General features: G+C 46.8%; 1 long non-coding RNA gene across 7 annotated transcripts in view; it reads left to right on the top strand.

The window, feature by feature from the left end:
* Positions 1–26,373, top strand: part of LOC103691449 (uncharacterized) — a 48,026-nt gene that overhangs the window by 10,504 nt on the left and 11,149 nt on the right. For 2 of the 7 annotated variants that reach the window (XR_005500611.2, XR_005500609.2), the window contains exons 1-3: positions 16,236–16,458; positions 18,362–18,492; positions 22,387–22,481. This is a non-coding gene — a long non-coding RNA (uncharacterized LOC103691449). Of the gene's footprint in view, positions 1–11,899; positions 14,157–16,235; positions 16,459–18,361; positions 18,493–22,386; positions 22,482–26,373 lie in introns of those variants that run through there. The other 5 variants (XR_010063739.1, XR_005500614.2, XR_005500610.2 and 2 more) reach the window with 5 other exon arrangements.

Raw genomic sequence — 26,373 nt, 5'->3', positions numbered from 1 at the left:
GTGGTAGTGGTGGTAGGCATGTGTGTGCATGTACATGCATGTAGAAGCTACAGTGGAACACCAGCTGACTTCTTCTAGTTCCTTCTGCCTTGTTGAGACAGGGTCTCTCACTGATCCAAAAGCTTGACATTATCACTAGGCTGCCTGGTCAGGCAGCTCAGGACTCAACTGTCTCAGAAGTCAATCTTGGGTCTTCGTACTTCCAGAAAAAGCACTCTGTCTCGGTGAACCACGTCCCCAGCCCCTCATATCCTCCACTTTTGATTAGGGAGTTAATGTAACACATTTTAGGAATCGAAATACTAAAATATGAGTTTCCTCTGCCACATACAGCCAAATCTGCCCTCCTGCCTCCCCTTTCTTCCAAATATGAAGCTGGAGACAGAAGGAGCTCTGAGCATCCCTTAAAAATGGGCTTTCAGAGCTATACAATCAATTGTCTTATATTTACCCTATTAAAACATAATATCCAGAAATAAATAGCACACATGTGTGAACATGTGCACATGCACACACAGGGTAGGGGTAGAGAGAGACACGCACAGAGACAGAGACAGAGACAAAGACTGAGAGGCTCAGTCATGGCCAGAAGACTGACTTGTAAGGCCCAGGAGAACAAAACATCAGGATTAGTGGCACTTCAAGTGAACTAGGGATAAAGCAAGTGAGGAGAGAAATCTCTTTAAGACAACTAGCATTCTTGTTTGTTCGTCTGTCTTACAAAGTCCTGAGAATAATGGATCCAAGAAGACAAACAAACAAAACAGAGTTCTAGGTGGATGAGTGCCTTAAAGTTTACTGTAGCTTGTCCATGGGCAGCCTCTCTCTGAGGAAGCAAAAGAAGTCAACATCTTGCAGAAGCCATATGGTTTAATATTCCTGAATAAGCTAGAAGGCTGCCGAAGAAGGTGAGACTTGGGGAGGTTGCTCTCTGCCTGGGGTTGCACAGCTGTGCAGTGGTAGGTTATGTGTGAACTCTGGCTTGTGAGACAATAACTCCTCTAGCTCTCCTACAAGATAAACTTTTAGAATCCTACCCTCTGGCCCAATCTGAAGTCCCTTGGTTTGTATGTAAAGCAGTCTCTCAGTCAACTTTTTGGAGAGAGAGAGAAGGGGAGAGGCAGAGAGAGAGAGAAGGGGGGGGATAGGATACCCTTGTCCCCTATCGTGAAGACACACTTGGCAGCTCCTTCAGGAGAAAACATTGGATGCTGACCAAAATGGCTGCAGAGTTCGGTAAAGTCGCTTCCCTAGTTCCGTCTGGAAGCTCTTCAGAGGCATAATTTCATTCCAGCCAAATGTAATTAGGAATTTGATTTGATTAAAAAACAAATCGAAGGAGAGAAATGAGGTTTCTCCTCATTCCCTCCCTTTCTTCACAAATAGGGCTCTCATTAACTGGGCTTGTGCATGTGACCTTAAGGGCCAGCTTCCCTCTGCCCCTGGCCAGGCGCCCTAAAGAACCATGGCCCCAGGAGGTGATGGGGGAGAGACATGTTTCCTGCAAGAGAATGCTAAGGATTTTTAAAATTCTGATTTCACTTCAAGATACTAGAGAAGCATAGCGGTTGTCCTCCCTCCGTGGGAAGGAGACGTCCACTTAATTAAAGCAGAGGAAGGCAGTGGGCGAGCAACTCTCTGGGAGGAAGGCTGGGGTACTTATGTCGCCAGGGCTTTCGTCAAGAGAAACAGCAGCAGTCAAGCTGCTCTGGCCTCCTGGGAGCATGGGCGCCTCAGCCAAGTTTGGTGGAAGAGAAAAGGGAAAAGGTAGGAGAGGAGAGGACCCTTGACTCACTGTATTATTGGCCATGACCCAGATAATCTCTGTGTGACCTGCTCCACCTTATCTCCAAGGCTCTAATGAGAATTGTGTGGTGAGCTTTCGATAAAGGGCAATTCAAAAATGAGAACAGAGAGGTCAAACATTGCAGGCTGCGGCTGTCAGCTTCTGTCCAGATGCACTGTCATGTGACTCTCTGTAGGAACATCCCTTTATCCATTTCCCTTCTCAGGAGCAGCCTTGAGTGCACATGAAAATGGCTAACAGGAGCTAGAGAGCAGTGTCCAGTGTTCCTGGGTGGACAAATTAAGTAGAAAGTTACTAAAAAAGAACTGGATACAAGGAAAGCTCTGGAACTCACAGCTATCATAGGAATGGATGGTACTGAAATACGGGTGTGGGAGGGCTAAACTGATCCTACAGTGTGAGTCTCACGTCCATGCTCAACAGCACCTCATGAACCAATGTCCTGTTTCCACCGCATCATTTCTGGAGGATCCCCCTTTGATTCTCATGTTTGTTGACTCATGGATGCAAAGAGACTGCTACAGGACCAAGCATCACAGATTTACACAAAACAGGAAAGAGTATAAATGGTGGCTTCATTCATCTTACCAGGGAAGCAGAAAGTCCCGGAAAACTATTTTCTTGGCCAAAATTGTCATGTAGTTACCCGGGAAGTACAAAGAGACTGGGAATTTAAGGGTTGGGAAACATGGTTAATCTAATTCAAATTGGAGTTCATAAGAGAGACAGAGGGGGTGGCTACTAAGTAGGAAGAGAACAGGGCATCCTGGGGGTGTTCTGAACTTCAGACTGCTAGCAGTCTAGTAAAGAAAGCTAAAGCTTCTCCGGGAAAACCAAGCAGAAGAAATTTGATGGAACAATTTGTTATCAGGCTGAGAAGTGTTAGGAAGGCCAAAGAAAGAGGAAGGGAGGGAGGGATGGGGGAAGGGAAAGGAAGAGAGAAGAGGGAAGGGAAGGAAGGAGGGAAGAAGGAAGAGGAGGAAGGAGGAGGAAGTAGAGGAGGAGGAGGGAGGAGGAGGAAGGAGGAGGAAGGGGAGGAGGAGGAGGAAGGTAGAGGAGGAGGAAGGTGGAGGAGGAGGAAGGAGAGGAGGAGGAGGGAGGAGGAAGGAGGAAGAAGTAGAGGAGGAGGAGGGAGGAGGAGGAAGGAGAGAAGGAGGAGGAGGTGGAGGAGGAGGAGGAAGGTGGAGGAGGAAGAAGGTGGAGGAGGAGGAAGGTGGAGGAGGAGGAAGGTAGAGGAGGAGGAGCAGGAGGAGGAAGGAAGGAAGGAGGAGGAGGAAGGAGGAGAAGGAGGAGGAGTTGGAAGAAGAACTTATTCAGATATTAGGAACTGTATCGACCTACACCTAGGCTACAATTATATAGAGAAATTGTTATAACCCCCCAACCCAGAGACACTATATTACTGGACAGTTGGTATATGTGCTGCCCCCAAGATTTGAGAAGCCAGAAGCCTGTCTGTGCTGTCACTGGCAAAGACATAATACTCTGACATGATTGCTATAAAGTGTACCAAACATATTAAGATTCCCAGGTTGCCCGCAAGCCCGCAAGGAGGAACATAAGACTGCACCCCCTTCTTCCAGCACCCCCTTCTCCCAGTCCCCATCACTGACAGGATCTAACTGGCAGCTAGCTGGTGTGGGAATTGACCTGGGAATTCTTTGCTGACTTCCAGCCCCTGTATGAGCCATCCTCCAGACAGGCCAGAGTGGTATGTGGGGTGTGGAGGTCAACCTTGACAAGGGAAAGTGTGGGGATGGAGATCGAGGTGCCACAGGTTCCTACCACTCCTAGAAAAGGCCTGACACCACATTAGATCTAACATGGCGCCCAGAACACCAGTGAGACAGCAAAAAGGAACTGAGGCCGGGGCAATGACTGCTTTCCCGGGAAGTCCAAACAGCACGACTCCTTCTGAGTAACATCAGGCACGGCTTTCACTGGGACACAGTGATGGTTTGCTGAGATGCGATTGCTGAGGATTTAGGGGCTTGGGATTGGCTCAAACAGTGTATGTAAGCTTATGCACTGCGCCATAAACTCAGATCTGCACCCTGATGCTGGTCTCTAGAGTCTGATTCCGGGGATTCATCATGTGACTTCATCCCCTCTCACCCCCCCACCCCCTAGTCTTTGTCCTGTTCCCACACAATGATACAAGACAAATGATGGCCCAGGCATGGTCTCCTGAAAAGACAAGGAGAGACTGGGGGCTCGATTTCACTGGACTTGTGAAACGGAACAGGTGATGCTTTGTCCTCTGTCTACGTTAACTGGACAAGGAAACAGGCGTAGGTGACAAGAAAAATTCAACTTCAAATACTAATCCAGTGGAGAATCCAGAGATATTTTAATTGTATATCCAGATGGCTAGATTCTCCATCAAAGTTTCTTTCATTTACTTCTGTTTTAGAAGACAAAGAAATTTGAACAATCGGATAGATACTTTAAAAGGCATGCGATGTCAAGTTTCAGGCTTGATATTATACTAAAAGTATTGAGAAAGATAAAGACTTCCACTGCCAATGGTCTGGGCCGAAGGATCCATCTCTATGATTTAACTCTGTTAGAGAATTCGTCTCCCAATTCTTGCTTTATTTTGGTATATGTGTGCGTATGTCTATGTTCATGTGTGTTCATATGTGTGCAGGTACACACATAGGGAGGTAGGTGTGTGCCCAAATGGAGGACATAGGGCATCCTCAGGTATCATCCCTAAATCTGTTTAAGGCAGGGTATCTCAAGGTCCTGGAGCTAGTCAGCTAGCAAGTCCCGGACCTGTCTCTGCCTCCCTAGTGCTGGCATTACAAACAAATGCCTCTGTGCTTGGCTTTTTAAATGTGGGCTCTGGAGATTGACTTAGGTCCTTGTGTTTGCAAAAGACAAGCACTTTGCCAACTGAGCCAGCTCCTTAGTGTAAGTCTCACAGTTCTTTTTTAGCAACGGGTTTATTTAGGTCATTAAAAAGAAGCCACAGTAAGCTTGCTCTGGTCATATGTTCTCTCTGTGGTCACTGTGACCTGCCATTTTAATGCAAGACCCTGCGCACTGTGGTAGTAGACAATTGTCTGCAAGAGACATTTGCAAATATTTTGGCTGTGGAATGTTAGCTTCTGGGACTATTAAGAACATATAGTACTGAGGGCATATGTGGATGCCTCTTTCCATATAGGAGCGTGGAGTGAAAACCTGGGTTTTGAAATTTTCACCTATACACAGATCGTGGAGTGAAAACCTAGGTTTTGAAATTTTCACCTATACACAGATTTAAAGAGGAGAATCAGCATGCAGATGAAGAACCTTGGGTAGGTTCTTTTTTAAAGATTTATTTATTTAATTATAAGTACACTGTTGCTGTCTTCAGACACACACCAGAAGAGGGCATCAGATCCCATTACAGATGGTTGTGAGCCACCATGTGGTTGCTGAGATTTGAACTCAGGACCTCCGGAAGAGCAGTCAGTACTCTTAACCACTGAGCCATCTCTCCAGCCCCCTTGGGTAGGTTCTTAAACCCACTTAAAAACTCACCTGGAAAATATAAAAGCTCATGCACAGAGCCAAAGCAGAAAGTTGCCTGAGACAAGAGCCCAAATTTGGCTGAAACAAAGGGTCAGGAGTTGAGTTTGGGGACAGAACAGGAAGAGCAATAAGTCGGACATTAACAATGAGCCTTTATATTTATGGAGCAATTCGGGGCTTATGAGATATGTTTGTATAATCTTTCCAGACTCCTGTGCTCTGCCTTCCTCTTGCTGCAGAAGTCAGGTGTTCCGGCGACCCACTACTGTGCAGCAAGCCTGAGCAAGGTCAAAGCTTGCCCATGTAGAGTGGCATGTTTCCACGGCTGGCTGGGGATGCTGGAAGTTGGTGGGGAGCTCCGCCAGTACGCTTGCCCTGATGCCTGCAGGTGCCTTCCCAGGTGGCTTGGGAGTCTCAGAACCTGGTACTAAGTTGAGAGACAGAGACAGAGAGAGAGAGAAAGAGAGAGAGAGAGAGAGAGAGAGAGAGAGAGAGAGAGAGAGAGGCAGAGACTGAGACATACACAGAGACAGAGACTGAGAGAATACATATTTCAAACATGGCAACTTTAAGACTGAATATAATTTTTACACAGCAGATAATGTGGTTCATTTATTTTCTAGTCTCTTGACCCCAAAGGTTGAAAGTGGGGCAGAGATTGTGTTTTTAGCACCGAATGCTCCAGGAGGCTCCTGAGCCCTACTTGGTATGAAGTCTGTCACCTTAAATATCACACCCAAGGGAACCTTTGAGGACACTGTATCACAGAGAGCAGGACATGGGGATAAGACAGTTGCCTCAAGATCCATAGCTAAGACAGAGATGAGGTAAGTCTGGGTCTAACTTCCCTGAGTTACACACAACCAACTGTCCCTTTGAGGAAAGTCCGGTCTGCCCCTGGCTTTCTACTCTTCCTCTTACTAGCTACTCCTCACTTGCTTGAAGCAGTAGAATGTGGCAGATGATGGTTTAAAATCAAAACAACAATTAATGAAGTCACCCAAACCTGAAACTCTTCTATTTTCTCTTTGGGAAGAGTGAGGGGTGCAGGGGGTGAACATCTACATACGCTACTAACAAACACAGTCTGGACCCTGTCTCTAATGTCCCAAATCCACAGCCAAGCCATTCTCTGTCAGAGGCCTGATTGCAGCTCATTAAAGCAGTGAGGAAGGGGACTGTCCTTAGAACCTGGAGGTAGGTCATTGTTCAACTTGTCTCTTGACTTGGGGACCACAGCCACCAAAGACTCACAGCACAGAGCCTGAGTGGCCTGGGGGTGAGTGGGGGAGGGGACCTTCTATTTGTCTGTCTGCCCTCAGAACTTTCCACCTCTCCCCACCCCTCCCCCTACCTAAGTCGTTTCTCCATCCCCTTCCCCTCCTTTCCCCAATGTCAAGATCTGATTGTATAAGATAGGGTCTTCCGAGAAGCATAGCCTATGGTTTCTTCTTTGTCTAAGTGTAGACAAGGTTTAAGAGGAGGGATTGGCTTATGCAGCTACAGAGGCTTGCAAGCCTGGAGATCTGCAGGGTGAGTCAGCACACTGGAGACCAGGGACAGCTGTTCTTTCTGCTGGCATAGGACAGCAGGAAGAGCCTCCGAAGTTACAAGAGGGTCAGTCCTTTGTTTTCTTCAGATCCTCCTCCCTTACCTTGTTTAGGTCCACCACCACACTGCGGAGCAATCAGCCTCATTCAGTTTTAGCCTCGTGCTGAAACATCTACAGAGATAACCACACACCCAAAAATGTATGACCAAGTACTAGAGAAGCCATAGGCTAGTCATTACTAACAGTCGTCATAACATACACTGGGCACTGCTAGGTGTGCTCACGGGATATAGGAATGTGGCCATGAACACAGTGAGATATGAAGACATGAGATACAAGACACGAAATCGGAGGCATGAACAGGCCTCCAATCGCCTCACGACCTCTCATCGCCTTTTCTATATTTTCCTCACCAGCATGTATCTAACACATCTCCTGGCCCTTCTCCACCACTCCTTGCCTGCTGTGAACTGCTGATTTTGTCCTATGGTTTCATAGCTCAGGGCACTTGCATGCGCTGTTTTCTCTGCCCAGGACACCCTTACCTCCATCCTGTGCCTGGAAACTTCTATTTGCCTCTTCAAGACTCAGCTGAAATGTTATTAAGGAAGTTAATAATTCAGAAACATGGAGGACTGCGCCTGGTGCTTGCACTGCCTGAATGTTTGATATAACCAGTGGTAGCATTCATATTTGTATCAACTCATTTCTTTGGCCAGCCAATGAATATTTTAAAGACACCAGACACATGTCAGGCTCTGGATTAAGTGCTGAGATACAGGAAACTAAATGAGATCTGTAGAGTATGTATTTCAAGAGGAGATGCACAGAGATCCATAAACACACACACACACACACACACACACACACACACACACACACACACACACAAAGGATAAAACTTGACAGCTTTCTTAAAAGGAGCAGTTAGCAACCAACCCAGAACACAGCAGAGTTGGTGATCTGAGGAATACACTTAACTGAGGTGGGACTCATGACAAGAAAGGTCCATGTCCATAAAAATTAGGGGGAGGTCATTTGGGAAGAATGAACGGCAGAGCAGAGGCTGAATCTAGAAAGAGCTTAGAGAATTTGTGAAACACAGGGACTGGAGAGATTTGGGGGAGCAAGGCAAGGGCTGGGAGAGAGGAGAGCTTGGCTTGGAACTATTGCTTCTGCCATCCTGAGTACACACAATTCCTGTCCTCATGTGGTATAGCCTAGCTTTATAGCTGCCTGAGGTTTCCTGAGGAGGGCTGGGTGTGTACTCCAGAAGCAGAGTAGGCTTGGTGCCTGGATGGCACTCTGGAAGGTCTACTGAAAGGCTTATCCTAACCTTGTACTTCATGAGACTATGGGCCTCTTGAGGATGGAAATCCCATCTGTTTCTTCATCCTTGCATGGCCAACTTCCATCCCAGACTGAGGCACAGTGGCTATTCTTTACCAGGAGTAAATTTGGCTTCTTCATGGGTTTCAGAACATAGCTGGGGACAGAACTATGGACCAATAAACACTGGATACTCAGTGGACTGTGTGATCAGCCCACATGGAGGTGGACTTAAGCTTCACCTCTTGAGGTGAATATGGTAAAGGGGAACAGGCACGAAGGCCAAGGGCAGAGGGGACTGCAAAGTTCCCAATAGTTATGAAAAGTTATGTACTATACTGTTCCCCGGCTAAAGAGAATGTTGGGGTGTCTACTTTGGGGGTTCTTCTGTCGTGCTAGTCTAAGTTTAACCCTTTGCACACTCTGGTCTTCCTAGCTGTAACCCGACTTATTTATGTGGGCATGCGACTGGCTTCACTTGAAGGGAAGAGAGCCCTAGGTTTCTTCAGTGAATTTTTTTTCTTTTCAAATTATGTATTTATATGAGCATATTGTCTTTGTTTCCGCATTAACCTACTCTAAGAACTGCTTCTGGAAGGCACAACCACAACTTTGGTTTGTTTCACAGATCATTTAAACAACAACAAAGGGGATGTAGGGTGGATTTAGTCTCCTTTTCGCCTGACCGCCCAGCAAATTACAGAAGAGTGGTTCGCTGTGGTTTGGGGTTTGTTCTTTAAGTCCCTGGTAGAGGCACAGATGTTGGGAAAAATGGTAGGGAGTGGGGAGATACCCCAGTAAGTGGGGAGGGAAGATGGTCTCCTTCGGGTGGCCTAACCTGAAGAAGAGTATCAAAGAGCAAGGAGCAGGCAGGAGAAGCATGCTGCTCTCAAGTCCTTGGTGCCAAAGAGCAGGGAAAACATAACAAACAAACAAACAAACGATTACCCATGGTTGCCAAGCTGTAAGTGAGCTGTTAGGAGGTTGGTGTTGTCTAGGGCTATAATTTATTTATCGCCCCATGTATTTTCCAGGGGGGCTTCTGGGACTCCTTCTGGAGCTCACCAGCTGCTAGAGAACTAAGGTAATGGTTGGTCCCATTGGCTGACCTGTTGTCACTGGTCAGGTGAGCATCCCAGACATCTGGAATGTTCCCAAGATCCCCCAGGTGGTTCTGAAATGCAGCCAACTTTCCAGGCTGCTGAGTTTAACGATGTTTAAAAATAGAGCACAAAAAGGCAAAATAGAATTAGTAGTAAATGAGCGAGGACATTAAGACAGTAAGAAAATCCAGGCAAGGGAGGAGTAAGCTGGGAATGAGGTGGTCCCACCAGGTTGTGTGACCATGTTTTGAATACAAGTGAGTTTCTCAGGTAGAGTCCCTTAATGTCAGGTCCTAAGGTGACAAGAAATTCCTCTGGTGATTGCCACAGACAATATATTCTGCCCAAGGAGCTTTTAGGCTACAAGCCCAACCATCAGCTCGAAAGGCTGGATGCTTCCTTGTGTTATTAATTAGCTTTCAGTTTTTTAAACCAACTGCACATGGAGGAGTCACTCTGTAGGCATGTTAGCACGTGCACAGATCTCGAAGAGTAAGGCTCCAGACTTCGTTCTACAGTGGAGAACAACAAGGTTCTTTGGCCGTTCTTGCCTCGCATAATCTGAAGGTGAAAAAAGCATGGTGATGAAGACAGGGCTTCCTTGTGTGGGATCCCAAATCTGTCACTTGCAGCATAACGCTGTCCATAATACTTTACATTACCAAATCTCAGTTCTCTCCCCCTGAACCATGCACAGGAGTGAGGGCTCGGATAGTAATGCTATTGCCATAGTGAGGAAGTCAGCATAGTCAGTGTGAAGAATTCAATGTAATCCCAGCTGCATGGTGAATATTCTCAGCTATTATTGATAGACTTCTCTCCTGATGAGGCTAAAGTCAATTTTTCTCATATAGAATTTTCTAGACGGTACAAACTTATTAAAATGATATTTGAATTTCATATACTCCTGGGTGATTGACTACTTTTGGGTTATTCGGTTAGCATGAGGTGGGAATGGTGGCCTACTACATATTTACTAAAACAACAAGAGCAGCACCCTTCCCCAGTTCTAGTGGGCTTGGTGTTTGGTTTGATTTTAGCTGCCCCCATGATAACTTTCCAGGAATCTCTTAAGTAATCTAGTGTCCAAGGTGCCAAGGTATCTCTTAGATCCATGTTACAACTGCTCTGATCTCCTTCCCGTGTGTGTGTGTGTGTGTGTGTGTGTGTGTGTGTGTGTGTGTGTGTGTGTGTGTGTTTTCAGGGTAAAAATCATCTTGCTACTTTCATTTAATTGTTTCTTTTAATTCCATTTTCCTGTGTCCTCTCCCCTGTCCCCAAGGAAAAAAACCTCCTGTTGAGAGGGCTAGGTGTCTCAGCAGTTCAGAGTACTTCATGATTTTTCAGAGGACCAAATTTAGGTCCTAGCATCTATAGCAGTGGTTCAAAATTTCCTGTGATTCAGGTTCCAGGGATTCTATACCTTCTTCTGGACTCTATAGGCAGGCGCTCTCTCTCTCTCTCTCTCTCTCTCTCTCTCTCTCTCTCTCTCCCCTCTCTCTCTCTCTCCATCACCTCTCTCTCCTCTCCCTCTGTCCCTGATCTCTTCCTTTCTTTCACACACACACACACACACACACACACACACACACACAGAGAGAGAGAGAGAGAGAGAGAGAGAGAGAGAGAAAGACACCCCCTAGAGCAGTTCAGTTTAGTATCTACCCAGAGATAGATAATAACTAATAGTTTATTCTAACCTTTCTTTTCCTATGTGTCTATAACTTAAACTCTTAAAATCCTCATATTTGCTCTAAAATCTGCATCCTTTTGCTTCCCTTTGTGTCAAATGACTCCCAGGAGCATACAGCCCTTTCTTCAGTGTCATCCTGGTATGTCTTACTCCCCTCCGAGGTGTCAGTTTGCTCAAGTGACTACAGCACAGCACACCGACTGGGTGCTTTAAAGCAACAGGAATCTTTTCTGTTGAAGGCCTGGTGGTAGAGTGTAGACCTTTGGCTCCTGCTGGAAGCCCTGGGGGAGTAATCAGCGCTGTACTAGTTCATTTTCGTGGTAGTCTCTGGTCGTCTTTGACACCCCTTGGTTTGTAGATCTCTCACAATCTACCCTTCCTCACATGGTACTTTCTTTGTGGTCAATTCAACCCAAGAACCACAGCTATTTACTATGTCTGTCTACCTTTATTTAAAAGCGCAGTGCAGGTTTTAAGTTTGCTCTTCTTTGTTTCAACCCACTATCGTTAGTCTTCTATTCAACCACCAGCCCAGAAAGAGCCAGGTCAGAGGGAGAAGGCAGGAGGAGGGATCAGCTAATATCCTTTCAGATCCTCACGGCAATCAAATGAATGGGTTTGGCTGTGTCTGGCACCAGGGAAGGGGCCAGATGAGAAAGGGACAGAAGGCACAGGTGGCAGCAGAAACAGCTCTGAGGGCTTCCTGCAGCTGCTTAGCCACCTGGCTGGACAGCTGTTCTCCCTCTCAGGGAGCTATGTAAAGCAAGGACTGCCCGACTTACTGACTTACCGCGGCTTCTCCAGAGTTACAGGATGCCAAAATGCCTGCTCAAATCTGTCAATTCCAGTGAGCAACTGTTCTGGGGTGGGTGTGACAGACCTGTGTTGGAAGAGTGGAGTCACAAGCCTGTTTGGTTACAAAAAAAAAATGCTGGGTGAGGCCAAGAACTGACCCATATGTACCAGTGTCCGTGCAGGTTGTCTCGTCGACAGGTGGGTTTACAGTATTTTGTGTAGGGTGTTTGAAAAGGTATGATCTTTAAAAAATACCAAATCTACATCTACAGTTAATGTGATGTTAGATAACACCTCCATTTAGCCAAACGATTCCTCTCAGATGAGTTTGAACCTTCTCATTATTAAATTTGTACAAGTGGACGTCCTTAAGATTGTTGTCAAACGTTACGTCTCACAAGTAAGAATTGTGGAAATTTCTTTTCTATCTTGTGTGCAGATGCCTACATTAGAGCCCAGTTGTCTCTCTTGATCAAAGAAGTCCAAGCTTTTTTCTATCTTTCCCTAGGCCCATTTTGTTTTCCTGAAACTGGAATCATGATACTAGAGAGTAGAGGCCTACAGGCTGGAGAGGACCCAGCGTCCACGTGGCAGCTTGCAACCATCCACGACTCCAGCATCTGGGGATCTAGTGACCTCTTCTGACCTCGGTGGGCACTGGGCACACATGTGCCACACATATGTACATACAGGCAAAACACTCATACACATGCATTTAAACTAAATCTTTGTATAAAGACCAAAGAAAGGCGCTTACTTTGGCTCAATAGTTTTAGATGCTAAACGTTGAAGATCGATTGGCCTATGCTTGGCCTCAAGGATGAGGATACTGAGGATACAGTTTGATGACTGGCATCTGTAAGCACAATAGAGTGTGTGAGAGGTGAACAGTGCATGCAGGGGGATGACACCGAAGGAAGAGAAGATAGGGAAATAACTACATGCAGAAGGGGCCAAATACATCAGGAGGACTCACTTCAGAACAGCCCGTTCTCTTGCGAGCTGTCTGCTTCCATGAGGCCAACATTGGTCCCTCCCAAGACTGGTTACCTAATCACCTTGCCCTGGGCCGTTGGGGGCTTCTGTTTTAGGAATTCTGTGATAGATCACAAAAAGCTGTAGTTCTAATGACTTGAATGTCCACTAACCAATTAGCAGACACTGATCTAGTAGCATTTTCACAGTGTTTGCAAGAGTCAAAGCTGGGTCACTACCCAAGTCTGTTTTGGCCCCACCTCTACCCCTTACTATGTTGTGTACATTCCGGACCCTTCATTTCCTCATTTGCAAAATGGAGTTAATGGAAGCGCGTGGGTTGTGAAGACATAAATACAACTAGGCCTGTAAAATTCTCACATATTGGCTATGTTTTAAATCCTTCCCACCAAGAATTTAAAATGGAGGGCTAGAGACCGGAGACTGGCTGAGACGAACAGTAGAGGGAGGCCAAGCAAGGGCTGTGAGCAGGAAGCTCCAAGCAACAATCCAGGGGATTTCCAGCAGGAAGTGGGGTGTGAGCAGGGTATGAGAGGCATGGAAGGCAAAAAGGACAGATAGCACAGGGCCTTGGAGATGGAGCAGCACCAGCCTGCCGATTGGTCAGAGAAGAATGCAGACTTCCTGTTCGGTAGGAAGCTCTGCCAAGCGGCAAAGGAATTTTGCATCGGCTCCTGGGGACCCTGTGCGGAGGCCATGGAGACCTCAAACCTGCTCTTGAGGTTTCTTTAACACTGGGGGAAATTGCAACACCGGGTTTCTCACCCCCCACCTCCTGCTTGTTGGGGCTGCTCAGTGGGAGATCCTCACGCCCCCTCTGTTTTGTTTACCCCACACATTCCTGTGCTTGGGAGAAGCGGCTGCCTGGGCTTGGGAAGCTTGCTCTGACTTCTAAGAAACAGGAAGTGATTATTTGCCCAAAGCAAACAAACTCAAAAACTACAGGGTTCATGTCCAGTCCAAAGCTGGAGTCCCAGGAGGTGCTCGTGTAGGCTGAGGATGTGAGGACCCAGCAGAGAGTCTTCCCCTTCCCACTTCCCCACCAAATCAGCACTGCGGTGACCAGCAGGAAGCCTGAGCTAAGAAAGCCCTGGTCTGGAGTGCTGCATTCCTGCGCCAGGCAGCATCCTTTCCCAGTGAGAACGTCCTTCCCATGACATCAGCAAAACGGATTCTGTTTCTCCTGGAAGTGGAAGATCAGTAACCTTCCGCATGCCCTGGCGTTCCTCCAGGAAGACAAAGAGAGAGAACATTTATTGGAAGCCCTTCGGAGGTCATGACTTGAACTTGGCATCCACCTTCCGTGTACTGTTTCATTACGCTCCTGCCACAACCTCAGTGAAATAGACACATTTGCAGGTGAGAGAGGGGCCCTTTCCCAACAGAATCCCTGCAAATGCCTCTTTCCGCCCTGTAAATGGTTTTGCCTTTATCTCTTAGTCACTGACCATTTTTGTGCCGCATACAGTTCCTAGGGCTATGGGACAGAATGCCCGTTACTCAGATTCAGATGGGGCTTAGGAAAGAGAACCTTGGGAGAAGAGAGGGAGTCTTGAAAGACTGTCCCAGACGTGATGGTTCGGAGAACACAGTAAATCAACAACAGGATCCACCATGGTATTTTTATCGGCCACAGCCTTTGGGGGGAGGGGAGCAGCAGGCAGGGTGGGACTCGCTAGAGGAGAAATGAGCAATCTCCTGGCTGGTTGGAGTGGACCTGACAGTGATGCGGACACCATGTTGGCCACAGTGCTCCGCTTTTCTTTTCTTTTTTTTTTTTTTTTTTTTTGGTTCTTTTTTTTCAGAGCTGGGGACCGATCCCAGGGCCTTGTGCTTCCTAGGCAAGCGCTCTACCACTGAGCTAAATCCCCAGCCCCCGCTTTTCTATTCATTAGCGTCTGTGCTTTGGGCACCTCTGTTTCCTTGTATTGTAAATGTCGCCATTAGCAGTTACCGTCTCACAATTTAGGAAAGTGTTCACAAAAAAGCATGCAGGACACATATCCTGGAACTCAGGCATGGCAACATGAAAACAGATCGACAGAAACAGCCCCGATCAAACCCTTATGCCTCCCCCTTCCCAACTCCAGGTCCATGACAAGACACCAGCAGATCAGTTGCACACCTGATCCCCAAGCCTGCTTCTTGACAGGGGTGTTTGTACCACCAGAGTGACTCTCTCAGATCAAACTCTTGAAGTAATGTTAGCACTGCTTTTTCTAATCAGTTGATTATTAACAAGTCAATCTGCAATATTCTGCCACTTTCTCCACCCAGCCCTCAAGAAAACCAGAATGGAAAATAAAAGGGAAAGAAAAAAGACAACAAGGTTCGCTTCTGTGTCCTTACTCAGTGGCTGGACCTCTATAACCAGCCTGCTGCCTGCTTCACCATGCTTGTCTCTGTACTTGCTGAGGGAGTCTGGTGACAGGTTTCCTGAGCTGTGCTTGGTGTAAGTGTCTGAGAAACTGGGCTTATGTAAAGAGGTCTTTGATGAGAACAAAAACAAGACGAAACAAAACAAACAACAAACAAAACCAAGCAGTGGAGAGCACACTATACATCCCTTTGGCCTGATATATGGAATCATGGTGTTTGGAGTCAGCAGTAATGGTGGATCTGTGGTTGATGAGATGATAGTGTTTCAGGCTCTGTATTTAGGGTAGAACTAGTGAAGCTTTGTGCTGCAACAGATGGAGACCCAAATACAAGTGTTAGGGTTCCTGGTTCGATCCCGGGTTTCAGCACCAATATTAGGTTTTCAAATCTTGGCCCGTGCCCAGACAGAAAACTCTCAGACACCATGGTTCCATGTGGAAAGGTTTAATGAGAGAAGGGTAGAAGGGCACGTGGGGGGAGCAAGAGCAGCAAAGGATAAAGAGCAAGAGGGGTAAGAGAGGGAGGGGGGCAAGCAGCCCCTTTTATAGTCAGGCACAGCTGGCTGCTGCTAGCTGACTGAGGGGCAGAGCATACCTGGCTGTTGCCAGGTAGCTGTGGGGTGGAGCTTAGACGGAATACCAACAACAAGTACAACAAGTACATTGATAGTCCCCACTTTCGTGTTTTATAAAATAGAAAGGGAAGCCAGGGATATGTTTGGTAGAGGCGTGGCATGCTGAGGTGGGAGGTTGTACCTCTGTGGGCCCAAGCTGAGGCATCCCTTCCCTCTGAGGTACCAGCCAAATGACGGATATAGTATGGAATAGAGTTTATTTAGGGCATGGGGAGGGGAGTTGGGGGAGTAGAGACAGAGGAGAGAGAGAGATAGAGAAAGAGAGAAGAGGAGTAGAGGGGTAAGGGCTGGTCGAACAGGTGGAGAGAGGAGGGAGGAGAATGGGGAGAGAAGGGGCAGAGAGGGTGAGTAGGAGAGTAAGAGAGTGAGGAGGGGCAAACAGAACCTTTTATACTGAGTCAGGCACACCTGGCTGTTGTGAGGTAACTGCGGGGCGGAGCCCAAAAGGAATACTAACACCCACCCTGCCTGCTTGCTCCCCTGTATTTGTGTCTTGACCCCTCAGCTTCCAGCCTTAATTCATTCAGGTCCTTTTCTGGAGACAGAGCCTACTCTGCCTGAGCCATACCTTTATTGCTGCTCAATTGCTGTCTTCATCTAGTGACAGGTGGAAACTGGTGGCTAAAACCCCATTCCTTTTTGTCCCAGGTAAGACAGTGCTTGGTAGGCCTTCCTTTCACAGGTCTTCAGCACTCACTCAAGAATGTCCTTTTGCTGCCTTGGCTCATGCTTCTGTCTTCCTGGATGTCAGAGCCTCCTGGGTCCCCTGCAGTGTTTCACCCCCCTTGTCAGACCCTTCTGGGTCCCTTGTAGGGTTTGGCCCCTGCTGAGCCCCGCTGACCGTTGCTGCGTGTCCTGTCCCATCGAAGCCTGCACTCCGACCCTCTGTGCACCTCTGCTGCTTGCCTGAGAAGACCAGACTCCAGCCGTTACCCTTACCCCTCCTCATTCCCCTGGTGGCTGTTGCCCCTCTGACTGGTGTTGCCATTTTGCAGTCTGTGGCTGTAGAGGAATGCCATCTGCATGAAGTTGCTGGAGACCGGGGAACTCTCTCCTGGTTGTACAGATCTCAGACATGGTTCCACTGCCTGCCAGTTGTTCCAGAGAAGGATGGTCAATCCTGAACTGTCCTGGGAATGATTTTGGCATTTTCGCTGCTATTGTTGCAGCCACTCCTGCTGCAGCCACTGGGTCTGCAGTGTCTGGAGTTACCCTCCCCCAATCTATTGTTAGGCAAGCACAGTGGGTGAACTTTCTGGAGTAGTTGCTGACGATTGGGAATTCTAAATTTTATTAAAGGAACGGCTTGACAAGGCCCTTGGTGTTATGGCCCTCGAGTTTCGGGCCTAGGGCCCTTGTGCTTCTTATCACATGCGCAAACAGCACTTCCAGTTCTGGGCAGCAACTAAGCTGGTGTTGTTCTCCTTGGTAGGAGACAAACCGTCTGCCCAAATTGGGCTCAGCCTTCATGAGAAGCAGTTAGCTAAGGACAGGCAACTCTTTGGGACCAAGCCTTGCCTAAGACAGGAAATTCTGGACTGGCAGAATTTTCCAGAGACAGGAAAGAGGCTTGATATCTCAAAGTGACCTAAGACAGGCGCTGCTTAAAAATAATATAGGGGGACTTGCTTAATAAAAATAAAATAAAATAGGGGGACTTGTCAGAGCCTCCTGGGTCCCCTGCAGTGTTTCACCCCCCTTGTCAGAGCTTCTGGATCCCTTGCAGGGTTTGACCCCTGCTGAGCCCTGCTGATGCATGTGGAAGCCTTTCGTTCCTAACGGAGGAGCAGTCTGGCCTGGTATGACACACCTGGGCGAAGGTCAATTCATTCCTGCCTTTTGTCTTCCCGGTCTTTTGTTTTTGAGATTTAGGTTGGTCTTCCTGGATTTCTCCCCAGTAAATTTAATAAATTCAGGGCATGTATTCAGTCTTTTGTTACCGAAGTCTTGAGGGTTTCCCACTGTGCTTCCCAGACTTTTCCACCTGGTCTACTTGGGGTATATATTCCGTGAATAAAGCTACAGGAACCCCTTCCTTTTTCTTGCTTAACATGAATAACGTGTGTGTGTGTGTGTGTGTGTGTGTGTGTGTGTGTGTGTGTGTGTGTGTATGTTCTTTAGTCCCGCAGGCTTTTGCCCGATTCTCGGTGCCATGTTGGTGCGGGCATTGACATCTCTCAAATCACGTCTGTGCTTGTGGCCTCAGGGAGCTGCCGTGAAAAGGAAGCGGAAATGATTATATCTTGTAGCAGAAAAACCTGACTTCAGGATTAGCTTGATCCAAGATTCAAATGACGCCCTTTATTCCCTGCCCATGAGGCCCACTCTTGGCACCATTTCCCCTGACTCTTCTAACTGTTCCCCAGATTGTCAGCTGCAGGGTAACAGTCACACCTGCTGTTCATGGGGAAGCGAGAAGTTACTGCCCAATAACTGGTGGTCTTAGGGCACCCAGTGTCCGTATTTGGACCTGGTGATATCCTTGAAGCAATACTAGGGCCCAGCAGATTGTCTGGAGGAATGTTTATGCCAAGTCCTCTGTTCTGAACAGGGAAAGCCCCAGGCTGATGTTGTCAAGAAATGGAGAAATGCCCAGAAGAAGCCAGTGAGGGCTGCCTGCAGACGACACTCCCTACCCCCATTTTCTACTGGGAGTCTGGCACCTTCAGCTTTCTCTTCCAGGTGAGGCGTCTGAGGCTTGGATGGTCATTTGTCCAGGTTGCTTAGTTGGAAAGGGACAAAGTGACCTGGGTACTCCAGCTTTACCTTGCTCCACTGCTCTCTCTGCTGCGTTCATTGACTGAGGGACATTTCTAGTTATCATCCCTTGCCCTTGATTGGGGATCAAACCTTGGTTCTCAGATGCAGATCTGGCTAGTTCTGGGTCCCATGTCCTCTGGGCCAGACCATTCCAAGAGTGGCTTTTCTCCCACTTCTGCCTTTAGCATCTCTTAAGGGTAAATGTTGTTTCCTACATTCCTTCATGCTCTTTCTCACATACCTCTGCCTGTCTAACTCGATAGCGATCTTTTACCGTAAACCTGCCTTTACCAAACATCTTTAAAGCAATCAACCTAACTTTCATAGAGATGAAAAACTTGCCTTTTGTGTTTAACCAGTTACAAGATAGTTAATTAAATGATTTGGTTCCCACGCTGTGCACAGCTGGTGTCGGGAGGTTCTGGAGCCTGGGTAGCCGACTCTTGGTCCCCACCTGCTTCAGGATGCCTGTGTTTGCCTCCCGGTAACAAGTGTTCAGCTGGCAGAAGGCAGAGTGGGCATCCTAGAGGGGCCATCTGCCAGCCCTGAGGGTCAGCTTGCTGTGGACAGCAGATGGAGGGTTTTGAGAGGAAGGGAATATTGCTGGCCGGGCTAGTGGCTAAGGGGAAGTGGCCTGAGAGTGCCACTGTTTTCCCCTGAGTGCCAATGAGCAAGGTATTCCTGAGAGCATGGCTAGCAGTTGGCACACAAATTAGCTGTGAACCATTCCTTCTGTACCACATCCCTGCATGGTGACCTGAAGCTGCAAAGGGAACAACAAGAACCTTCCTGATTGTTCTTAGGGCCTTGTCTTTAGTCTACAGAGGCACCACATGAGCCAAGAATTAAGGATACCAACCTTTCTCCCTCCTTCCTGAAGATCCCCAAACTCCCGGGATCTTGTGACTTTTCTAAGGGCTCTTGGAATAGGTACACATTTGATGATGCTCTGTTTGGACTGGTGGGCACAGGAACAATTATTTAAAACCACCACTGCCTGTGCATGCTTTAGTGATGTGAGGGAGAAAGGGTATTGCTCATGGGCACTGAGGCTAGAGCAAGCCTTTTTTTTCCCCAACAGCGAGCACTGGGGTGAGTTGCTTAATTTCTCAAAAAATTGTTTTGTCCTCTGTGACAGTGGAGATGCCTGAGTGCTTACCTTGACTGATAATTGAGAGGGAGACCAGGCCAGCATGTTCAGAACAGTACTTAGAACAATGCACAGCATATGGTTAAGAGGACTGTTAAAACCTGTGACTCCATGGTTAGCACACAGCGAGCAGCTGCTGTCTGGGTGGGGTCTGTGTCCGATGCTCCCACAGGAAGACCAAGGAGTGACAGTTTGGGGCTGCAGGGATCTTACCGTCTAGTGGCAACACAGGGTTGGTGATGATTCATTATCAACTTGCCACAACATGACACTACTTAGGAGGCAAACATCCAGGGATGTCGATGAGAAAGTTTCTAGATTCGTTTAACTGAGGTAGGAAAATGCACCCTGAAAGTGGTTAAGATGTCCAATGGACTGAGGTTTGAGTTTTAGTGACTGTGCTTCCTGTTTGTAGATGGAGTGTGGCCAGCTGTGTCATGCCAGCATGCCTCCACTACGATGGTCATCTTTTATTATGTGTCACAAAAAACCCTTCCCTCCCTTCCTCTTTCCTTCCCTTCCTCCCTCCCTCCTTCCCTCCTCTCCCCTACCTTCCTTTCCTCCCTCTCTTTCCCTCCTTCCTTCCTTCCTTCCTTCCTTCCTTCCTCCCTTCCTTCCTTCCTTCTTTCCTTTTGTTGCTTCTGTTAGGTGTTTTGCTACAGCAAGAGAAAGAATCCATTTAGGGAGCTGTAAGGGTTGCCTCATGGTGGGACAGGTCAGAACTGACAGCAGAGAGGTGCTGAGAGGCACCTGAGAGATGGGTGGGAAGAAAGGGTTAGGACAGGGCTGAGCAGAGCAATGCCTGGAGGCTGTAGTAAGTGGGCAGGTTGGGGGCTTTAGAGGATGCAAGGTATAGCTGGAGAGGCTGGAGGCTGTTCAGTGCTGAGGACTTGGGATGGAGGGACAAGAAGAAACTAAGCCACCAGCCCCACCTAAGTACGTGTTTCTGTGCTTGGTGAAGTTCTGTCTGCATCCTGAGCCTCTCATATGTTGGGTTGTGACTAGCAATATCATTAATAACAAGTAACTGGCTGACTAAAGAAAACTTAAGCAAGAAGTTGAGAGAGGAGGTGAGAGCTTATAATCACCTTGAGGGAAGGAAGGATGTCACTCGGCCTTCCCTCAGGCTCATCTGGTAAAGTGGCTTATGGGTGGGTAGATGGAGGTTCAAATTCCATTTGAGCATCTAGGAGCCGAGACACCCTCTGTGGAGCTCCCATCTGCTTTAGAGCTGTAATTATTCAACCCAGACAACTCATCTTTCTCATGAGAATACAAGACTTGAAGACCAAGAGAGGTTCACTCAAGTCTTCCTTATGAGGAGCAAGTGAGAATGTATTTGTGAAATGAATGCTCTGTTATCATAGAGGAAAAGACAGATAGGCAAATGGTTCAAGCATTTATTAACTAGAATAATCAATCCTGCTGGGATTGATTCTGTTTCTTCTCATTGTCATATCCCTGGACTTAATAACAATGCTTCTGGGTACAGTCTCATTGAGGAGAGGCAGCGTGGCCTGAAAGAAAGGGGAGTGGTGTCAAGCCAGAGAAACTGGTGTCTCTTTATTGGTGAGAAATAGAGATACCCTGGGGACCAGGCATAAGTGTCAATATTCAGCATGTCCACTAGCTCAGCCATGAAGCCATTCCGCAAAGGTGCCATTTGCTATGGGTGGGCACAGTCTTGAGGACAAAAGATTTGCAAGTGGAATTGAGCTCCCCATATACCTTTAGCTAAATACTTTTATGAAGGGTACAGTTGCGCATTGTGGCCTTGGTCGAATGCCTGGCACATAGTAGGCATTCGATGGAAGAAACAATTAGAGTTGTGGTTATTATTAACATATCATTATTAGTATGCACAGTGCCCACCTGGCACTACACGCAGACAGATCTTTTGATTAATATTCCTCTGCAGTTGAAAAATTTCTGTTTTAAAGATTCAAGTCATAGACACACAATAGCAAGTCTGTCTTGCAGAAGAAAAATGAAAGGCTACAGAGAACAGCGCTCCGAGAATTGACTCTCCTCATTACAGTGGTAATGCGACCCTGCTTTGGCTCCAAACTCCCAATGCAGCTGAACTGTAAAAGACGGGACCTAGACTAGGGCCCTGGAGCCACCAGAACGATTGCAGGAAGCCACATAAATGGATTTGATCTCTTGTTAGTGGTCCTTATTGTCTTGGTGGGGCTCAAGAAACCAACTTATTATCAATAAAAAAGAATGAACACTTTATAGGAAGCCATTTTCTCTGTCACCAAACATTTTATATACTTGTCAATAATTGTAACTGTTAAATATGATATATTGATAGAAACGGTGGGACAAAAAGGATTTTTTTCTCCTGATTAGGGTGAATGGATTTTATAGTTTGTATTTTATGGATAGAGGTAATCTCACTCACAAACTTCAGCTATCTATAATCCTCTGTGGGAAAGCAAGAAAAGAAGGGAATCCTAAAAGGAGCTCTTTTGGCCAGGATCCCAGAGCTGGAGACCCTGCCCTTACGCTAGCCTCAGAAAGGTGCTGAATGTTGTTTAGCACCAGAGCAGCAAGGTCCTCGTAGAATTGGTTGGGCTGGGGAACCCTGTTGTTGGAGAGAAGGCACTCCTTTCCAAGGATGTCTCTCCTGGATGTGAACTTTGCTCTCCAAATGTCAACAGATGAAGGAAAAAAGCAAGACTCTCCTGAATTCGATTCCTTGAGGAGCAGAGGGAAACACATCTGGAGATGACTTCATGCAAACATCTGTTTAGAGGTAGCAGCTTTTCCCTGACCCTTCTGTTTCTCTGCCTTCTCCTTGCACTGTGAGGTTGTGCCTGTGTTCCTCTGTGGGTGCCTGAATCTCTAGCTGTCTCATCGGTGTGGTCATATTTAGTGTCTCCTGGTTCCTGGACAAGAGATGAACTCTTCTCCCTATGGCTTTGGTTGCTCACATCCCAGATACCTCTTTCCCCATGCCTTTCTGGAGAAATACTAGAGGATTCTTGAAGCAGAAGGAGCTGGTATCTTACTGGCTATCCTTGATCGCTGTGCTGGATACACTGGACGAAGAACAGTTTGGTCTTGAATGTGGTAGTGGTTGATTTTATGGTCAGTTTAGCCATAGTACTCAGATACATGACTGAAGTCTATTCAAGGGGGGGCCTAGGGTAGTTTCATAATATAAGACTGACATTTGAGTCTGTGGACTTTGAGTAGGTTACCCTCATTGATGTGGATGTCCTCATCCAATAAGTTGAAAACTGGAAGAAAGGACTGACTTGCCCTCCCAGAAGGGTCCTCTGCCATCTGAGGGTCCCAGATGACAACAACAGCATCTCTAGCCTGGGACACCTAACTTCAGAACCTCTAACCTACAGAAGCACACAAGTCAATTCCTTAAAATTAATAAATAAATAGATGACATTCAGACCAGACTGACTTTCTTCCATGGAGAAGTTTAGCAATACAGGTAGAAGACCACAATCTTAGTTTGTAGGTAGAGAAAATAACAGATCATTTGTGTTTTGGGGACAAAACTCTTACTTTAAGAAATGTACCAAGTGCTTCCTCAAATGAGATAGGAGATACCCTTAAGATGTCTTGTCTTTGCATTCAAGAAAAATGAAATAAAAAGGAAATCAGGCTGGGCGTGGTGGCATACACCTTTAATCCCAGCACTCAGGAGGGAGAGGCAGGTGGATCTCTGAGTTCAAGGAGGCCTGGTCTACAGAACAAGTTCCAGGACATCCAGGACTACACAGAGAAACCCTTCTAGAAAACTCCTGATCCAAGTTTATACGACCACCACCCCCACCACCCCCTAAAAAATCAGTCTTGGTTTTTTGTTGTTGTTGTTGTTTTTGGTTTTAGAGTGTGTGTGTGTGTGTGTGTGTGTGTGTGTGTGTGTGTACACTTACTATAGAGCCAATAACTTATATATTGAATGGATACATTACCTATCAATTAAAAAAGTCTATGGCAGCAGCCTTATTTATAATAGCCAGAAGCTGGAAAGAACCCAGATGCCCTTCAACAGAGGAATGGATACAGAAAATGTGGTACATCTACACAATGGAATATTACTCAGCTATCAAAAACAATGACTTTATGAAATTCATAGGCAAATGGATGGAATTGGAAAATATAATCCTGAGTGAGGTAACCCAATCACAGAAAAACACACATGGCATGCACTCATTGATAAGTGGCTATTAGCTCAAAGACTTGAATTGCCCTAGATGCACAGAACACATGAAACTCAAGAGGGATGACCAAAATGCAAATGCTTCACTCCTTTAAAATGGGAACAAGAATACCCTTGGCAGGGAATAGGGAGGCAAAGTTTAAAACAGAGGCAGAAGAAACACCCATTCAGAGCCTGCCCCACTTGTGGCCCATACATATACAGCCATCCAATTAGACAAGATGGATGAAGCAAAGAAGTGCAGGCCGATAGGAACCGAATGTAGATCCCTCCTGAGAGACACAGCCAGAATACAGCAAATACATAGGCAAATGCCAGCAGCAAACCACTGAACTGAGAACTGGACCCCTGTTGAAGGAATCAGAGAAAGAACTGGAAGAGCTTGAAGGGGCTCGAGACCCCATATGAACAACAATGCCAGCCAACCAGAGCTTCCAGGGACTAAGCCACTACCCAAAGACTATACATGGACTGACCCTGGGCTCCAACCTCATAGGTAGCAATGAATAGCCTAGTAAGAGCACCAGTGGAAGGGGAAGCCCTTGGTCCTGCCAAGACTGAACCCCCAGCGAACGTGATTTTGGGGGGAGGGCGGCAATGGGGGGAGGATGGGGAGGGGAACACCCATAGAGAAGGGGAGGGGGAAGGGTTAGGGGGATATTTGCCCAGAAACCGGGAAAGGGAATAACAATTGAAATGTAAATAAGAAATACTCAAGTTACCCCCAGTGAACTAGATTGTTGGGGGGAGGGCGACAAGGGGGAGGATGGGGAGGGGAACACCCATAAAGAAGGGGAGGGGGGAGGGGGATGTTTGCCCGGAAACCGGAAAAGGGAATAACACTAGAAATGTATATAAGAAATACTCAAGTTAATAAAAGAAAAAAGAAAAAAAAAAGAAATACTCAAGTTAATAAATATTTTAAAAAAAAAGTCTATGGCCTATGGCTTAGGCAGAAAATAGAAACGGGGACATCTGGGAGGTAAAAAGTATTCTGGGATTGAGCCAGGTGTGGGAGCTCCTTCTGGGAAGATGTGAGGAGACAGACACATGGTGCCTGGTCACAGGTGACAGCCACATGGCAGGATGTAGGTTAAAGTAAATAGGATGTTTTAAGTTAGACCTAGTCAGAGAAGAGCCTAGCTATATGGCTGAAGTGTTGATAAATATATTTTGAGTTTGAGTCTTTATTTCTGGGACCGTGAGGCTGAGAGGAAACACCGGACCAATACTTCTATGCTTACATATGTGTGCATATGCATGTGGAGGTCAGAATCGGATGTTCAGTGTTTTCCTCTGTTGTTCTCCTCTCTGTTGTTCTGACACAGTTCATCTCCTGAACCTGGAACTCACCTGTTTGACAAGACTAACTAGCCATCTACCAAATTCCAGACATCTCTTGTCTTTGGTTCCCCTATGCTGAGAGAATGTGTCTCCATGTCTGCATCTGGTGTTTATTTGTTTGACTGTTTTTATGCTGGGGATATGGAACTGAGGCAAAAATGTGTGCCAAACATTTCATGACTAAGCCGTCTTTGACTAGACCCTCATCGACCATTAGTTTAACAATGAATTTGCTGAGCCACTGATGCACTGGACACTATTCTAAATATTTTTTGATGTATTCTCTCAGCCCCTCCAGTGCAATTCCTAAGAAACTGCCTCTTGAGTGCTGGGATTAAAGGTGTATGCCACCATGCCTAGCCTTATAGGCACCCTGTTTTTTTGTTTGTTTTTTTTTTGTTTTGTTTTTGTTTTTTTTTTCTTTTCTTTTCTTTTTTTCGGAGCTGGGGACTGAACCCAGGGCCTTGCGCTTGCTAGGCAAATGCTCTACCACTGAGCTAACTCCCCAACCCCGAGGTACCCTGTTTTTATTGAAGGGGAAACTGAGAGATCAACAACCCTTGCCCCGAGGTGATCCACCACCAAGAGGCAGATCTGGGATTTGAAACCAGTTCCTCTGGCCCTCAAATCTAGGCTTGCCTTGAAGTTTGATAACTTTAAACTTGGGTAGGAGAATTGTGGCTGAGAGCAGGGATGAAAGGAAGGGACAAAGAACAAGCTGTGAGGAGGAGTGTTAGCATTTCTTCTAGGCTTTGCCTAACAGTTAGTTAGCAACAACCAGGTATATGAGCCTGGCTTGCTATAAAAGGACAAAGGCTCTCTTCTTCTTCTTCTTCTTCTTCTTCTTCTTCTTCTTCTTCTTCTTCTTCTTCTTCTTCTTCTTCTTCTTCTTCTTCTTCTTCTTCTTCTCCTCCTCCTCCTCCTCCTCCTCCTCCTCCTCCTCCTCCTCCTCCTCTCCCTTCTCCTCCTCCTTTTCCTCCTCCTCCTTCCCCTCTCTCTCTCCCCTCCCCATCCTTTCCCCCCTTTCTCTCTTTCTCCATGTGTTCTCTGCCAGTCTCTTCCCTTCTTTTTCTCTCCTTTCTCTTTCTCTCTCTGTTCCCTTTCTTTCCCACACCCC

Source organism: Rattus norvegicus, chromosome 2, assembly GCF_036323735.1.
Source record: "Rattus norvegicus strain BN/NHsdMcwi chromosome 2, GRCr8, whole genome shotgun sequence".
NCBI lineage: Eukaryota > Metazoa > Chordata > Mammalia > Rodentia > Muridae > Rattus > Rattus norvegicus.
This window is presented reverse-complemented; position numbering and strand designations above follow the sequence as displayed.